This window comes from Hypanus sabinus, chromosome 3 (assembly GCF_030144855.1).
Source record: "Hypanus sabinus isolate sHypSab1 chromosome 3, sHypSab1.hap1, whole genome shotgun sequence".
NCBI classification, from domain to species: Eukaryota; Metazoa; Chordata; class Chondrichthyes; order Myliobatiformes; family Dasyatidae; genus Hypanus; species Hypanus sabinus.
The window spans coordinates 175,514,205-175,534,161 of NC_082708.1; positions in this window are offsets into that span (position 1 = coordinate 175,514,205).

Here is a 19,957-nt window from a genome sequence, read left to right on the forward strand (position 1 = left end):
CAAGTAAAAATGTCATTAAGAAGGTAAAGATGGAATACAAAAGTAAGCTAACCAATAATATTAAAGACAATACTAAAAGCTTCTTCAGACACATAAAGCATAAAAGAGAGGCAAGAGTAGATATTGGACCATTGGAAAACTATGCTGGAGAGGTAATAAAGGGGGCTACAACATAGCAAATGAACTTAATAGGTATTTTGCATCTTTCTTCACTGTTGAAGACACTAGCAATATGACGGAAGTTTTAGGCATTGGGGGTCATGAAGAGTGTGAAGTTAACATAATTAGAGAGAAGGGTCTTGGGAAACTGAAAGATCTAAAGGTAGGTAATTCACCAATACTAGGTGGTGTACACCCTTGTGTTCTGAAAGAGGTGACTGTAGAGATTCTAGAAGCATTATTAATGATCTTTCAGGAATCACTAGATTCTGAAATAGTTCACACATCAAGAAGGAAAGAAACTATTAGCCAATCTGAAATCAATGGTTGGAAGGCTAGTGGAGTCAATTTTTAAGGACAAGGTTTCAGGGTACTTGGACACACGTGACAAAATAGGCTGTAGTCAGCATGGCTTCTTCATGGTAAAATCTTTTCTGACATAGTTGTTGGAATTCTTTGAATAAATAACAAGCAGGATAGACAAAGGAGAACCAGCTGATGTTGTGTATTTGGATTTTCAGAAGGCCTTTAACAAGGTGCCACTCATGAAGCTGCTAAAGAAGCCATGAGCTCATGTTATTACAGGAAAGATTCTAGCACATACACAGCAGTGCAATACATCCAGGATACTGGAGGAACTCAGCAAGCCAGGCAGCATTGATGGAAAAAAGTACAGTCAACATTTTGATTTGAGATCCTTCAGCAGGCTAAAGCAGTGGCTGATTTGCAGAGGGCAAAGATGGGAATGGAGAAAGCCTTTTCTGGTTTGCTGCTGGTGACCAGTGGTCTGTGTTGAGACAGGTTCTGTTTATGTTATATATCAATGTTTTGGGTGATGGAATTGATGGCTTTGTTGCAAAGTTTGCAGATGATATGAATATAGGTGGAGAAGCAGGTAGTTTTGAGAAAGCAGAGAAGCTACAGAAGGATTTAAACATCAGGATAATGGGCAAAGAAATGGCAGATGGAGTATAGGGTCAGAAAGTATATAGATTATACAACCTGGTAGAATAAATGAAAGGGATAACTATTTTCTAAATGGAGCAAAAATGCAAAATACTGAAGTGCAAAGGGACATGGGAGCCCTTATGCAGGATTCCCTAAAGATTAGTTTGCAAGTTGAGTCTATGGCATAGAAGGCAAGTGCAATGTTGCCATTCATTTCAAGCGGACGAGAATATAAAGGCAAGATGTAATTTTGATTCTATAAAGCACTGGTGAGGCCTCTCTTGGAATATTGTGAGCAGTTTTGGACCTTTATCTTGGAATGGATGTATTAAAATTGGAGAGGGTTCAAATGAAAATGATTGCAGGATTGAATGACTTGTGTTATGAAGAGTGTTTGTATTCTGAGCCTGTATTCAATATGCCTCCTCACCGCATAGACCTGGAAGACAGATGAGGAGACAGGGTTCAATTTCAGCCTCTGTGGGACAGTCTGGAATGCTAGAACATGAAGTGTGGGTGTGGACATCCATTGGTGTAAGATCAGCTGCACCCGCTTCCCTGTCCAGAAACAAACCCAGATATGTCTGTACCCAGATTGGGCAGTGTTCTGGTCAGCACCTGTTCTCCACATTAGGGGTGGCTGAAACTAAGATCTAGCCGTAGGTATAAAATGCAATACCCATGCTCTTTAGAAATGGAGAGATGTCTACTGAATAGAGTGATGCAACCACTGCCTGGGGATCGCCAGGGCATGACTGGACCTAGCACAGGGCATGACAGTAAGCGAACCGCTAGTGGTGCGCTGCTGAATAGGTGGGCAGACCCTGGGAAACTTATACAAAGATACTGCCAACATTAAAAGTAGCCTTCCAACATCACAGGCTGTGACTGCTGCAAGTGTTTCTCAGGGAAGCAGTCAACTTACAACTGAGATCACTCAAGCAGTTTAAAAAAAGGTAAGACACACATGAAATGGTCATTAGAAGTAAATACAGTCATAATGTGGGTATGTTATTGAGTAATTAAGTAATGGAACTTGGGACTGACATAAAAGCATATAAGGACAAACCTCATCAACAACTTACAGTGCAATATCCCTTCAAGCAAGTAAATGCACAAGGAACAGCAGATTAATGTAGAGTGATAGTAAAAAAAAACACAATCCCTATAGACATGTTAAACCAAATAAGTCATGAAGTTGCATAAGAGCTAGAACGAAACCAAGCTAAAGACCATGACAATACCATTCAAATAATGAAGATGCTACCCACTGAAGCACTGATACAATTACAATTGTATACAAATACAATTATTTCAACTGCTTCAAAATCGGATGTTAACAGCAACAGCGCAGATCCAGAGCTTCCACAGTACGCCAATGACAAAACTGAGCTTAAGGACAAAATTATCCTAATATTCAACAGAATATATGGGCCTTGACCCAACAAAAAGACACAACATATCAAAACAAAATACATCATCGAAATTTGCAAAAATTGTTATTCCAACAATATTATATTATCACAACATTTAGGAAAACTTGAAACATTTAAAGAACTACAGGCAATAACATACAGTGCAGCATTAACAGCAGTGCAATACAATGGCTCCAAAATAGGGGCACTCATTCATAGAAACTCAAAACTGAGTAATGAAGTGAAAGCTCCGAATTGGCAGAAGAGATTAAAACAAAATTGAAACCTTAAGAGGAGAAATAGCCGCCCTAATGGACGATAAAATGAATAATCTGAACAAGAAATTTAAGAGAAAATCTAAGGAAATACTAAGGAAATATAGGTCCATATAATATACGATCAATCTAACAAAAGCACTGTAGAGCTTATAGGTACACTAAAACAAATGTTTGGTGCATATAAAGCCAAAATAAGTAGATACGTGAAATGCACCAGATGAAGGAAACATTATCATCAGTTCAGAAACAATTAAAAATGTTTATACAGGACACTAAAACTAAATTTGACGCACCAAAATGTCACCAACCTTAGCACAGAATTACCAACAAACACAGAGCTAATGAACGTTTGGTCTAATATCGGGTCAAACAGGGTGACACACTATCAAGAAGCAAGCTGGATTAGGAAGGAAAAAGAACACATGTACAGAACTGAAAAAATGCAACTACCTGAAGTTACAATGGATTGGCTGAAAGAGGTTATAAAAAATACTCACAACTGGAAAAGTACTGGCGGTGATAATATTTATAATTATTACATAGAACATAGAATAGTACAGCACATTACAGGCCCTTCGGTCCACAAGGTTGTGCCGACCCTCAAACCCTGCCCCCCATATAGCCCCCCATATAACCCCCCACCTTAAATTCCTCCATATACCTGTCTAGTAGTCTCTTAAACTTCACTAGTGTATCTGCCTCCACCATTGACTCAGGCAGTGCATTTCACACACCAACCACTCTCTGAGTGAAAAACCTTCCTCTAATATCCCCCATGAACTTCCGTCCCCTTACCTTAAAGCCATGTCCTCTTGTACTGAGCAGTGGTGCCCTAGGGAAGAGGTGCTGGCTATCCACTCTGTCCACTCTTAATATCTTGTACACCTCTATCATGTCTCCTCTCATCCTCCTTCTATCCAAAGAGTAAAGCCCTAGCTCCCTTTATCTCTGATCATAATCCATACTCTCTAAACCAGGCAGCATCCTGGTAAATCTCCTCTGTACCCTTTCTAATGCTTTCACATCCTACCTATAGTAAGGCGACCAGAACCATTATTGGTATAAAAATGTAATTGCTTTCTTAAAAGTCATAAAAAAATGCCTGAATTTTTGACAGAAGATAAAATAATATCTTTTACCTAAAGGAGAAATCACAAAAGATCATTCAAAATATTGTCCTATTACTTGCTTTCAAACTATATTTAAAATTGTGACATCATGTATCTCACAACTAATCACCACTCACTTAGATAACCACAATATACTTACAGAAATGCAGGAAGGATGCCATTAGGGCATGAAAGGATGTAAAGTACTGATAATAGATTCCATAATTTTAGTTCAAGCCTGGTAGAAAAACAGAAATCTTTGTTGTTGCTATATTGATTACCAAAAGGCATTTGACTCTGTCCCACACTCGTGGTTAATTGAAGTTCTTAATATATACAAACTACATCCCAATACCTGTAAAAGCACTGGTGTACCATAATCACCCTGTCGATTATCTACCAAAAAAGAACAACAACCATTATCAGATGAAACCAAGGCATTTTCCAAGGCAATTCTCTAAACCACTAGGGTTCTGTCTAGCTTTAAACATGCTCTCTAATTTACTGAGAGAAATTCGGCTATCAAATCAAAAACAACATAAAAAGCTGTGCACTTTAGCACACCTTCTATGCATGGATGCTGTAAAATCATTGCTCTTTCATCAGTAAAGCTAAAACAATTAATTTGAATAGTAGAACCTTTATTGAAAGATAGAAACATGAACTTCGGAATGAATAAATGCATAATATTAAACAAAAAGAAAGATGCAATTGAGCTAATAGAATATAAAACAGAACAGCAGATGCAATACAACTGATGGATGAATATGAAACATGTAAGTATATGGGATATTTACAAGCAAAGAAACTGGATCATATTATGATGAAGTAAAACTCTTGACAGAATTTACTTGACTTAAGAAAATCTGCCAAGCAGTGCTTAACAGTAAAATATACAGGCAGTCCCCGAGTTATGAACGTCCATTTTAAGTCAGATCATGTTGCGGTTAACACTGTGCTGAGTGTGTAACTTTGTATTTGGCTTAAATTTTCTTAGCAAGATTCATCCTGATCCACTTTTTCCAGTCAGCACTGCCCCCCACTTGTCCTATTTAACCTGTCTCAGTGCAGGTGGACTTTAGGACCCAGGGGAGCTCAGGACCTGCCGCCCACTGCTGCTTCTGAATCCACCATGTTTCTGTTGCATTGACAGAAAACAATTACAATTGAAAATAAAGTGGAAATAATAAAGTGATCGGAAAGAGGTGAAACACTATCAGTCATTGGAAAAGCATTAGGCTACAGTCCGTCAACGATCAGAACAATTTTAAAGGATAAATTGAGAATAATGGAGCATGTAAAAGGCCCTGCCCCAATGAAAGCTACAATTATTACTCAGCAATGCAGTGGTTTAATTATTGAAATACATATGTTTCTTAAGTGTTTTATATGCATAGAAATGTAAAATATATGCTATATACTAAGACAAACATTTGATTAACTGACGCTAAATAATACCATATGTATCTGTTCTGACTTATGTACAAATTCGACTTAAAGATGGACTTGGGAACAGAATTTGTTCATAACCCGGGGACTACCTGTAACAAAGACAATAAAAACTTTCCCTATACCTATATTAGCGTATTCTTTTGACATTATATTTTGGCCTGAAACCATTATGTAAAATTTACAAAGAAAAATAAGGACTGAAATGACAAATTTTAGAGAACATTATGTACACTCAAACATGCTTAAATTAACTCTACCTAGGGCAGAAGAAGGAAGAGATATAACAGACATTAAAAATCTACTCAACAGTCAGATAAAACTTCTAAGGATATATTTTCATAAATGAAAACTGGACACAACGCTGTACACAGCCATATGCAATCCCGATAAGAAGTATATGCCACTAAACTTAAATGAGAGCACAACCAAGATAAATGGAGAAATTATCACCATTGAAGAAAAAGTTGACCAGTGGAACAACACGACCCTCCATGGAAGACCTCCCATGATCTGAGCAGACCAGGTGTAGATAAGTTAGCACCAATCGCCTGGCTCAGAGTTGGAGACATCTTCTCAGAAACAGAGGGGTTCCCTGTGGCAATACTTGACAAAGAAATTATCAAAAATACTCAATAAAAGACTAACCGATTCAAGGCGATAAATGTTGAAAATGCCAAGGAAAACCAGACACAGTCCAACACATTACGGGATCCTGTAGCAGTTTAACACAATCTGATTATTAACACAGTTACAATCAAGTGGCAAATGTCATTCACCAAAATCTTGCTTTAAAATACAAACTACAACTGGTATAATTCCAAAGTCACGACACAATAGCATTAAACAATTAGAACTACACAACAATATTTATGTAAATCTGCAGAAAGCCACAATACTAAACACCAATAATCCAAAAGTTCCTAGAAATTGAGAAATGAATGTGTTTTGCTATCCCCATACCTTAGGTTTTAGCATCATAAGCTGAGAAGAAAATGAATTTCTAAAAAAATAAAAAGAAATAAGCAATAACTATGGAGAACATGAAATGAAGAGTTCTTGGAAGTTAGTCAAGAGTTTGTGGGAAAAATTCAGTGATGATGCAAGTTAAGAGAGTAAGTTATCCCTCTGGTTCAGGATTCTGATGGTTGAGGGGTAATAACTGTTCCTGAACTTGGTCATGTTGGTCTTGTACCTTTCCCTGATGGCAGAAGCAAGAAGAGGCATGACGTGGGTGGTAGGTGTCCCTGACAATGGATGCTACTTTCCTGTGACAACACTTCATGTAGATGTGCTGACTGGTAGAGAGAGCTTTACCCATGATGGACTGGATTGTATCCCTTACCTTTTGTAGGATTTTCCATTCAAGGGCATTTTCCATACCAGGCTGTGATGCAGCCAGTCAATATACTCTCAACCACACATCTATAGAAGTTTTTCAAAGTTTTATATGTTATGCCAAATCTTTGCACATTCCTTAGGAAGTAAAAGTGCTGCCGTGCTCTCTTCGTAATTGTGTTGGATCCAGGACAGGTCATCTGAAGTAACAGCACCGAGGAATTTAAAGTTGCTGAACCTCTCCACCTCTGAACCTTCAATGAGGTCTGGCTCATGGACTAAGGTCAATACTTAGCTCCTTGGTCTTGCTAATATTGAGTAAGACTTTCCAGTTACGGCACCACTCAGCCAGATTATCAATCTCCCTCATATATGCTGATTCATCTCCACCTTTGATTCAGCCTAGGACAGTGATGTCATGAACAAGCTTAAATACAGCATTGGAGTTGCGCATAATCATGCAGTCATAGGCGTAAACCACTAAGGCAGTGGGCTAGGCACACAGCCTTGTCATGCACCTGTGCTGAGGGAGACTGGGGAGAAAATGTTTTTGTCAGTCTGAACTGACTGGGCCTGCAACTGAGGAAATCAAGGATCCAATTGCACAAGGAAGTATCAGGCCAAGTTCTGATAGCATTGAATACTGAGCTGTATTCGACAAAGAGGAGCCTTATGTATACATCTTTGCTCTGCAGATGTTCTAGTGTTGGGAGAAGAGCCGGTGAGATGGCACCTGCTATGGAGCTGTTACTCCAGTAGGCAAATTGGAGCAGATTCAAGTTGCTTCTCAAGCAGGAGTTGATATGTTTTATCACCAACCTCTGAAAACAGTTCACCCTGTGGAAATAAGTGCTACTAGACAATAGTCATTGAGGCAGGTTACAATGTTCTTCCTATGATATGAAATGCATCAGGGTTGACTGTTACTTGTTTGATACAGCATCAAGCAGTATCTCAAGTGCTTGATAATGGTCGGCCACTGTTGCTATGTAAACTGCCTTCAGAATCGCGGAGGTGAACTCTCCTGGTAAGCAGATCAGTCAGAGTTTGATCATTAGGTGTTCAAGTTCTGGGGTACACAAATACAACTGAGCTACCACATCACACCATCACAGAGAGTTTATCATGAGACACTCACTTCCACCTTTTGACTTTTCCGAATCAGCAATCTATATTTTATGACACCACCACCGTTTGTATTAGTCAGTGTTCCTGATCTCCACCACCTCTTTGAGCTTCTCATTTGTTATCTTGCTTCTCTCCCCTTGTTTGAGATCAAAACTTCCCCAATTCTGATGAAAACATCAACTCTGCTTTTCTCTCTCCACAGATACCTCCTGAGTGGGTCCAGAATGTTATTCCACATTTCCAATAGATGCAGTAGACTGCTTTTGAATTTTTTACCAACTGTCTAGCAATTTGAAAGAAAATCCATTACAAGCACAAAAGCAGAGTGTAAAAGAATTGCCCGGAGTGAGAATTAATGACACTTCAAAGGTTCTGAAGGATTTTGTCAAACTCAGCTGTAATAAAAGTTAAAAGTATTAGTTATGAGTTATTGCAGTATTCTGATTCTATCAAATCACTGATATCGTTTACACAGTGACATTCTGGCTGTAGATAACATGCCAGATATTAATAACAATGTCTGATCAGTTGAAAATTAGATCTACTGTTCTTTTTGACCGACTGCTGCCCCTGATGGGATGTGAAAATTCTTGACTGTAAGTTCAGTAAGTGTCTCCTTTTGGAACCATATTTATTTCTAAAGAAATGAACTGTCTGAATAGTATAATCTCTGTTAGATGTTTATGTGATTTCCATTAAAAATGAAGATAATCTGACTCATTAAAATATACAGTGCGGTCATTTTATCACATCAATACTGAGTGATAGCAACCTTTCCAAAGACTGCAACGAGACTAGTTAATGAACATAGAACATGCAATATAGAACAAAGAAAATTACAGCACTGGAAAGACCATTCAGCCCATGACATTGTGCCAATCTTAATGAGAATTTAGACTAAATGGCCTTCTGTGTTATGATAGGCCCGTGGACCTCTTGGCTTTTTACTACTATTGCTTTCTGAACACAGCTGTGTAAGATTAAACAGATGAAAGTAAACTTTCAGCGTGGCTGTTCTCTCCCAACAAGGACAAGACAGAAAGACACCCTTTGTCACTACACAGCTCCGTTAGGGCGTGGGAGATGGAATTAGAGGTATTTTCCATTAAATGGGCCTTTGAGGAATGGAGACATTGGCTGATGGGAAACACTGAGCTCTTTCCTGATCTGGACTGACCAACAGAACCTCATATCCATACAAAATACCTGCCAACTCAACCTACGTCAGGCTCACTGGGCCTTCTTATTTGAGTGATTCAACTTCACCATCTCCTACTGACCCTGCACCAAGAACACTAAGGTGGATGCCCAGTTGTGACAGCTCAACAAAGCTGAAACAGAATCAATCCTCAGCCCATCATTCCATCCTCACCGAACCTTGCCCTGAGCTTCTGGGATCTTGAGAACCAGATCCACTAGACCCTACAGCACAACCCTACTCCAGCCAGCACACCTGACAACCACCAGTACATGTTGGTGGTCCTGCACTCTGAGGTGCTCCAGTGGGCCCATTGCTCACACTTCCCTTGCCATCCAGCTGCATGACAGACTCTAGATTTTCTGCAAGGCCAGTTTTGGTTGCCCACCATGACTGTGGATATTTGTCAGTCTGTTACTGCCCGCCCTCAATGTGCCCAGAACAATTCCTCCAATCAGTGGCCCACTAGGCACCTGTGGTCCCAACCAGACCCCTGACGCCGTGGTCCCATATTGCCAAGGATTTCATCATGGGTTTGCCACCTTTTGAGGGGGCCACGGTGATCATGGTAATGGTGGATCAGTTCTCCAAGATGGGCCCACGTCGTTGCCCTTCCCAGACTTCTGTCAGCCACTGAGACAGTAGACCTTGTTCTCCAACATTGAGTTTAGCTCCATGGTTTTCCTTAGTGTATTGTGTCAGACTGGGGCTCAAAATTTGTCTCCCACTTCTGGTGAGCCTTCTACTCCCTCCTCCACACAGTGAGATTGTCCTCTGGCTATTCTCCACAGACTAATCAGCAAGTGGAGAGACTTCTGCAATGTTTTGCCTCCTCTAGCCATTTCACATGTAAGAGGTATCTGCTGTGGGCTGAACTGTCCTACAATCTGTCACATGTATGTCACCCTTTGAAGTGCCTCATAGCTACTAAATCCCATTGTTTCCCATGGAGGAGCCAATGCTGGAGATCCCATCAGTCAGGGCCCTGGTTTCCCAATACCGTAATGCTTGGAAGATAACACAGAGTGCCATCCTAGCTGCGAATTCCTCCTGCTGCCACCATTGTTACCCAGCCAGGCTACTCCAACCTAGGGACTGTTTCTGGCTCTCCACCCTCCCTGTGCACCAACTCCCTCAAGCTCTGGCCCAGTTCATTGTTCTCTTTAAGATTACTGTCTTTATCAACATAGTTACTTACTGCTCCAGCTGCCACTACCCACCAGGATCACACCTACCTTCCACATGTTCTGCCTCAAACCCATTGTCCATGGATCACTCAACTCCCCTGAGCCTGCACCTCCAGAACAAAGGATGGTTGAAGGTGGCCCAGTGTACACCATTCATGAACAGGGTGTGCAGTACCTGGTTGACTGGAAAGACTTCAGCCCAGAGGAAAGGTCTTTGGTGCCATCCAGTTTCGTATTGGATCCTTCGCTCATCGAGGAATTCCACCAGATGCCTCCAGATTGTCCTAGGCCATTGGCTGTTAATCATTGTAGGGAGTGGGGGGCCCAATCAGGCCTGCATAAATAGACACCTCTGAGTCTCCACTCAGCTTCCAGGAGTTACCTGCCACTCATTTCTAACTCACTATCTGAAGCCTATTTAAACCTAGCTCTCATCACAGTCCTTTGTTCAGGCATGGAACAAATCAATGTCAACCAGTTGCTCCTAGCTTTCAGTTAATTGTTTCTTTGTTGTGTTAAGGACCTATTTGCTCTATTATTTTGTGGCCCCTTGTAGCTTGTTATTTTGTAATTTATCAGTAAATTATCATTTCCTCCTTCATCATCTCCTTTGCTGTGCTTCTGGGCAAGCCTCTTCTACATTTCCTGACACAACCTGCTGGAAGAACTCAGTGGGTCAAGCACTATCTGTGGGAGGAAAGGCATTGTCAACATGTGGATCAAAACCCTGTACCCACTCTGAGAGAATTAACATGGAGAAGTTGACAGAAGAATAAGAAAAAAACAAAGGTGAAGACAGCAGGTGTGAGATGAAAGACTGGAATAACTATTTGCACCAAATAATCTGCTGGAGGATCTCAATGAGAAAGGAATTGTCCGTGTTTCAGATTAAAACTCTGCATCAGGGTATTATATAGGCCTTCAACACAAAATGTTGATAGTACCTTTCCTCGGACAGATGCTGCCTGATCCACTGAGTTTCTCCAGCAGATCATTTGTTTCTCCAAGTTCTAGCACATCATAGAATCAAAAACAGCACCCACACCAGACGATCATTCTTCTCCACCGTACCCACGTCCAATCAAATTGAAAATACCTGTATCACCAAGCTCACGGACAACTTCTTACCCATGATATAAGACCATTGAATGGTGTCCTAGTATGATAAGATGGTCTCTTTGCCTCACAATATACCTTGTTATGACCTTGCACTTTATTGGCCACCTAACACTGCACTTACTCTGTAATGCTTCATTTTGCATACTGTTATTCCTTTCCCTAGTATTATCTCAATGCACTGTTGTAATGAAATGATCTGTATGGGTGGCACGTAAATGTGTCTCTGTACATGTGAAGATATTTATTTACCAACTTATTTATTGAAATACCACACAGAATAGGCCCTTCCAGCCCTTCAAGCTGTGCCATCCGCTAATCCCATGATTTAATCCTAGCCTAATCACAGGACAACACAATGACCAATTAACCTACCAGCAGGTAAATCTTTGGATTGTGGGAGGAAACTGGAGCACCCGGAGGAAACCCACACAGTCACGGGGAGAATTACAATATCCTTACAGACTGTGGCAGGAACTGAACCCGGGACACTGGTACTGTAAAGTGTTGTGCTAACCGCTATTATTTTAGTAAATAAAGGTGGCATCCGTCGGTCTTGAGAGACCATGGATCTGCGCCTGGTGTTTCCAGGGCGCAGGCCTGGGCAGGGTTGTATGGGAGACTGGCAGTTGCTCAAGCTGCAGGTCTTCCCCTCTCCACGCCACTGATGTTGTCCAAGGGAAGGGCACTAGGACCCATGCAGCTTGGCACCGGTGACGTCGCAGAGCAATGTGTTGTTAAGTGCCTTGCTCAAGGACACAAACACGCTGCCTCAGTTGAGGCTCGAACCAGTGACCTTCAGGTTACTAGTCTGATGCCTTGCCCATTAGGACACGTGCCAACACTTTTTTGGTAAATAATTACCCTATTTACCAATTCTGTATCTCTTGTAATAGCTGATTATGCTGAAATCATTGTAAAGCCTGGAATGCCTCAATCCATCCAGGCAGAAGGTGATATGTCATTCTTTGAGTTTCATTAGAACACTGTAGATGGAGATTAGAGAGCATAAAGTATTAAAGCAACAGGCAGGTGGAGATTCTGGACTGTGAATGGAATAGATATGTTCTCCAACACAATTGCTAAGCCATTTTTAGTTTCCGCTATGTAAAAATAATCTTTCCCTTCATATGTTATAGTGGATCAAATGACTGTGCTCTGAAGGTAAAGAATATATTATCTTCCCAAAGCAAAAACCAGGTTTGGTGTTGAACCTGCTACATCATCAGTGTAGCCAAAAGCTTATTACAACCAAAAAGAATCCCTGATGATATTGGGATATAAAAACCACAGTGGAAAATTTACACCCAGAAAACTCCAAGAAAGAGCAGTGATAGATAAATAATCTCCATACAACACTAACAGCAGCATAAAAATTGCCAAATGCACCAAGATGAGATATCCCTCCTCATATTCAAAATACTCCCATGGACATGCAGGGCATTAAAAACTGAAGTGCACCTCCAATATTACATTAAAAGGTCACCTTATGTACAGTAACTGCAACATCTGTAAATGCATCCTTTGACTGTTGTATTTACAGTAGCTGCTGAATTTGCCCAAAATTCTGGGTAAATATCAATGAAAGAAGTGAGGTAACTGTTCATTGTTACCCAAGCTGGACTTGGGTAAGTGGCCAAAAATGTTACATCAGCAATGCTATTGACTGGGAACCAATGGAGTAACTTTATGCATAGATAACAACTACTTGTCCTATTATGTCTATGCCGGAGCATCCAGTGCACAGGAACACAAGAGACTGCAGAAAGGTATAGACTCAGCCAGTTCCATCAAGGCACAGTAGCACAATGACCAGCACAATGCTTGATAGCGCCAACCATCAGCAATCGGTTTCCACCATTGATTGTAAGGAGTTTATACGTTCTCCTCACATCTGTGGGGTTTCCTCCAAGTGCTCCAGTTGTCCCTCAGATTCCAAATTCCATATTTATGGTCAGTAAGTTGTGGCATGCTATGATGATGCTGGAAGCATGGTAATACTTGCGGACTGCCCCAAGCACAATCTTGCACTGTGTTGGTCGTAGTGCACTTTACTAAATGTTTTAATGTTTGACAAATAAAGCTAATCTTCATTCTTTAAACCTTCTCTACATTGAAAGCATCTTCAAACAATGGTGCTTCAAAATATCGACATCCATCATTAAGGACCCACACCATCAGGTACATGCCCTCTTCTAATTATTATGTTTAGAGCGCAGGTGAAGGACCCTGAAGACCAGCACTCAATGATTCAAGAATACTGCAGCTTCTTTCCCTCTGTCATCTGATTTCTAAGCAGTCCATGAACCCATAAACACTACCTCATTATTCCTTTTTTCACTATTTGTTTGGTAATTTATAGCAATTTTATGTCTTTGTGGTCATAAATCTGATTCTAATTCAACTTCTGAGATTTATTAGCAATGACATATGATGTGAAATGTTTGTTATTTTGTTGCAGCAGTACAGTGCAAAGACATAAAAATCTATAAATAGCAGAACTAAATAAATTGTGGAAATAAAGGATTACTTTTTTTTTCCAGAAAGTAAATTAGTCCAGTCTAACTGCAAGGCACACTAATACAGCATACGTCATATATACATTAAATCGTGTCATTACGTTCAATATCACAAAACTTTTTTTTACAGGTTATATATACACTCAGTGGCCACTTTATTGGGTACACCTGTACCCCTGCTCATTAATGCAAATCTAATCAGCCAATCATATGGCAACAACTCAATGCATAAAAGCATGTATTGAGGTTCAGTTGTCATTCAGAGCAAACTAGAGGACAGGGAGAAAGTCTGGCCCCTGCACAAATAGCACGCAGAGCCACCAGTTTGTGGACATAGCCTGGTGCTCGTGAACCAGATCCCTAGCTGTGGGTAAATAGCCCCATTGCCTTGTGGGCAGCCTTGGGAGAGACAAAGGCTACAGCTTTTGAGGCAGCTGGACATCACTGAATATCTTTCTGGAAGCTCTTGCAAGCAAGCTGGTGCCAGAAGCATTGCTTCATAAGCTTTCCTTTGGACTACACTGGTGAGACCAAGAGGGGGATCTTGACAACTGGACATTCCAGGACCTCCATATCTACCACCCAGCTTGTGAAAAACCCATTGTCCATCATTCCATCATGGTTGGTTTATTATCCTTTTCAACCCCATTCTCCTTTCTTCTCCTCGTAACCTGCAGTGCCTTTACTAAACAGGAACTTATCAAACTCTACTTTAAATATTCTCAATGACTTGGTCTCCACAGCCATCTGTGGCATTGATTCACCACTTTCAGGCTAAAAAAAATTCTTCTTCAACTCCACTCTAAATTTCTCCCATACACCCCTCTAAAATAACTACTGGATTCGGGAGAATGACTAATTCAGCATCATGGACTTGTCAATACAGAGAGTTTATTTTTCCCAAAATACATCAGACATTTCAAGCATTGTGTTAAAAGCATTCTTGTGTAGACTCTTTAAGATGCTGAGACTGGAATTAGAATGATTACATAAGCTTATCAATAATGTAGAACTTGATTATGCTTCAATGTATTGTGACAACATTGTGGTAACTTCAGCAGAGAAAGCCACTGTTAATGTCAAACGTGCTAAAAAGAGAATTTTTACATAGACATACACAACGCAAGTAAGTCATTTAGAATTATTCATTTGCATTTCTATGACACATTAATTGGTCATTGACATTTTGTTATTTGCAAGAGCGTGTTATCCACAAATTTGCAACATTGGTGAGTAATTATACTTTCAGAATACTTCTTTGATCATAACCAATATCAAAGGGCCTTTAGAAATTAAAGTCTTTTTTTAAGCATAGAGCACTACAACGCAGAAATTAGTCTGTGTCAGACTATTAATCTGCCTAGTTCCATCGACCTGCACGCATACCATAACCCTCCATACCCCTCCCATATGTACCTATCCAAATTTCACTTTAATTTTCAAATTGAGCCCAAATTCACAGCTTTTGCTGGTATATTCTGGATTTCTACAGACTCCCCTTTCATCCATCACCACAGTGTTTCATTAAATACGCTGATGGCAGAGGTCCTATTAGTATCAATGAAAGTTGTATCAATGCTGAAGCTCCTCACAGTGTATGGCTAAAGGAGACTGTCAGTTGACATTGGAAGGGCTTCTTTTAGAGGCAGTAGCAGGAGAAATCAGACCACTGTTAGAGCTATGGACTATTTTTCTCAAAGCTCCACTTCCAGGCTCAGTGAATACTTCCATTATATTCTAAGCTTTAATTTAATTATATTCTAATTTAGCATTATATTCAAGGATGACTCCTTGAGGTGTAGTAGCCTGAGAAAAGTAATAATAATATTAATAATAATAAAAGTAATAAACTTTAAAGGAAAGCACAACTCAGAAAAAAGAAGGAATTATCACTATAAAAGGAAAAGTTAACCCTCCATGGAAGATATACTCCCCAATCTGAGCAGATTGGATGTTGACAAGGAAGCGTCGACTGCCTGGCTCAGAATTGCAGACTTCTTCGCAGAAGCAGAATGATTCCGTGTAGTAATACAGGACCAGGTGGTGAACACACACACAAAAAAATCAAAAATACATAATAAAACACCAACAAATTCAAGATGATAAATGCAGAAAATGCCAACAGAAACCAGAAACAATCCAATTCATTACAGGATCCTGCAGCAGTTTAATTCAATCTGATTACAGGTTTCCCCCACGATTCAAAGATGAAGCGTTCCTATGAAACCGTTTGTAAGCCAAAATGTTGTAAAGCGAAGAAGCAATTACCATTAACTTATATTGGAAAAATTTTTCAGAGTTCCCAGACCCAAAAAATAACCTACCAAATCATAGCAAATAACACGTAAAACCTAAAATAACACAAACATATAGTAAAAGCAGGAATGATATGATAAATATACAGCCTATATAAAGTAGAAATATTGTACGTACAGTGTAGTTTCACTTATCAGAATCGGGAAGACAGCAAGTCAAAATCGATTTGGAGAGAAAAAAAAATCGGCACGTACATGCCTACACACACAAGTGCCCCCACAAGGCTTCATGGTGATGGTGGTCTTGCTCAGGGTAAACACATGTATAAAGTGGGTGTCTTTTTCTCGTAAAAGCAAAAATCCTCCTTGGTTAGCAGAAACAGGTAGTAATGTAGGTCTTTCGTAACAGCGAGCTGTCGTAAAGCGAACGTTTGAAAAACGGGGGCCACCTGTACTTGCACAGGCACAATCAAGAAGCAAACATCATTCACCAAGACCTTGCTTAAAATTGCAAACTCATAAAAGAAGCTGTACTTTACTATAAATACAAGCCTTAGGTTTTACCAGTTTGAGCTGAGAAAGAAATTAAAAATACAATAATAATAATAATGATGAAAATAATAACATAAAGAAAGATGGTGTAGAGCTAGCAGAATATAAAACAGAGCAGCAGGATACAATACAACTACAGATTAATATGAAATATACAAGTATCTGGGACATCAATAAACAAAGAAAATAGATCCTAGTGCATTAAACAAAAAAAAAATTGAAAGGATTTAGTTCAAAGCTTAAGAAAATCTGCCAAACAAGCCCAATAGTAAAAATATAACAAAGGCAATAAACACTTTTGTTGTGCTTATATTAATGTATTCTTTTGGCATAATATCTTGGTCCAAAATCTAGAAAGAAAAACTGAAATGACAAATTTTAAAAAACACTATGTACACTCAAATGCACTTAGACAAACACTGCATAGAACAGAAGGAAGAAGCGGAATAACAGACATAAAACATTTGCACAACAGTCAGATAACATTTAAAGGATATGTTTTCATTACTGAAAACAGGAATCAGTACTCCACACAAAAACATGCAATTCTGCTAAGAAGTACACTTGACTAAACTTATATGAAAGCACAACCCAGAAAAATGAAGAAATTATCAATATAGAAAAAAAGTTTAACAATGGAAGACTGTGACCTTCCATGGAAGACATCCCCACAATCTGAGCAGAGTAGATGTTGACAAGGAAGTGTCCTTGTCCTAACAGGCAGCCACGAAACAAAGAAACCTAAAAGAACCCAAACAAAAAGAAGAAAACCATCAGACACCCACTGTGCAGAAAGAAAAGAAAACACACCAATCCATCAAAACAAAACCCATTAAAAAATGACCATCGAACACCCAATGTGCTGTAAGGAAAAAAACAAATAACATGCAAACAATAACCATAAGCAAGTAACTTTTTGAACCGAAGTCTGCAAAGAGAGTCCCAAAGTTCAGTATAGAGCCAAGCGATCTGAACTTCCCCATCCTTTGCTTCAGGTCCCGACACCCAGGCCTTTTCAATCTGGCCTGGCACGTAAATCTCTATCCAAACATTGGCTTCAATCACCTTGATACAGTCTGGGGCCAGGACCCCATCCCTTTGATTTGGCCTGCATTTGACCTTTCCAACTCGAATCTTGCTCCAAACATCGGGTTCAGTCATCTCGATATGCTCCGGTGCTTGGCCCTGCCGCCTCAATTTGGCCTATAACTGACCTTTCGATTTGGCCCTGCACCTAGGTCTCTGTCCAAACATCAAGTTCTGTCACTACGGCATGGGCTGGAGCCAGGTCCTCACCACCTCGATTTGGCCTTTAATTCGGCACTTAACATGATCATAGGAACATAGTTAGAAATAATGAAGCATTTGTTACACAAAAATCATTAGCTGTATAGCGTACCAAGAATGGGAGAAAGGAAAGATAAGGAGATGGCATTCTTTCACTTGGAAGCTTTGATTGGTAAAGGTAGCTCCAAAAGTTAACAGTTTGCCACACTACTGTGGATACTACAGCAAGGCAAGGGTTAAAATGGTGTGCTAAGAGAACAGAGGGCCTCAAGCTGAACCAAACCCTTGAGAGTTGGATTCTCCTTTATACAGAGCTTTCTGAGTGTGGAAGTTCAGAAAGACAAGAGTTAAAAAGATAAGCTGACAAAGGCCATGCGCAGACATTGTGCGGCCATCCGGGCTGAACACAGCCTTTGAAAGCTTTTCTGTTCAAGCCTGGGAACCAAGGTCACTGAGCACACCAGGACAAGATAAAGATGCAAACTAAGGATTCTTGGATAACACTAACTAATGGACAATCCTCAATTATTATTGGTCTTTAACACAGTTATAATTGGTTATTAACACCTAATATATACATTATGATTGGCACTTAAATATGCAAATGCAAAGATTCAGTCATTTCTATTGAATCGATACCTGTATCCAACTAGTCAATTTCCGATTAGAATGGCGTTTCTTTGTTCAAATTTCAGTTTGGTGACAAGAAAGAGGCTAATTTCATTGTACCATTCCTTGTAAATAAAGTGTGATTGAGGGATGAGTGTGCATTGTCAAAATCCAGTTAATAGGCAAGATTGGGAAAAGAAAATGCGATGGCATCCTTTCACTGAAGAGCTTCGACAGATGATTTTAGCAGCAAAAGCTCCAGAAGTAACTGTTTTGGAGAAACAAGGTAAATGAATCCTGATAAGAGCAAGGGGTATCCTGGTGTGAAAATATCTTAATATTGAAAAAATAGAACTGGACAATATTTGCTTAAGATGAAGGGGGAGAAGGTTTAAAGGGATTTTAAGTGGTAAATGTTTCACACAAAGAGCAGTTGGGATCTGAAGTGAGCTGTGAGAGGAAGTGGAGGAGGAAGGAGCCTTAACTACATTTAAGATGCATTGAGACAGGTCGTAGAAGGAGCAAGACAAAGAGCCGTTGAGTCACAGAACACTACAGCAAAGAAAGATGCCCTTTGACTCATCTCGTCCATTCCAAACTATTAATCTGCCTTGTTCCACTGACCATACCCCTCCATACCTCTTCCATCCAGGTTCTGTAAATAAGTTTCTTGTAAATGTTGCAATGAAACCCACAAAGAGGGATATGGAATTAATACAGGCAAGTAGGACTGGTACAGATAGGCTTGCTGGTTGGGCTTGACAGAGTGGACTGAAGGGCCCATTTCTGTGCAGTATAACACCAAGACTCCACAATTATGGCCATTTGGAACAAATAATGATTCGTTATCCATTCTATAAACATGATTATGGTGTCATAGCAACACACACAACTACCCATGATGCAATTTTCTGGATTAATCATTTAAAGGTAAAATCACACTTTCACTGCAATTGAACCAGCCATAAGAAAGAAGGTCCTGCTTTAATGATGCTTACCCCAATGGAGGAAACTATGACTAGGAAGCAGAGTTTCAGAATAAAAAGTTACTAAATTAAAATTGAGATAAGGAGGGCTATCATTTCATAGTGACTTGATATTACCCTCAACCATCAGCCTCCAGTAACCAAAGGGGATAATTTCACTTGCCCATCATTGAAATGTTCCCATGACCTATGGACTCACTTTCAATGACTCTCAATATATTCAATATAATGTTCTCAATATTTATTGCTTATTTATATACTTTCATTATTTAATTTGTTTTGTATTTACACAGTTTGTTGTTTTCACACTGGTTGAATGTCCAAGTTGGTGTGGTCTTTGATTGATTCTATTATGGTTATTATTCCATTATGGATACCCACAATAAAATGAATCTCAGGGATATATATAGTGACGTGTGCTTTG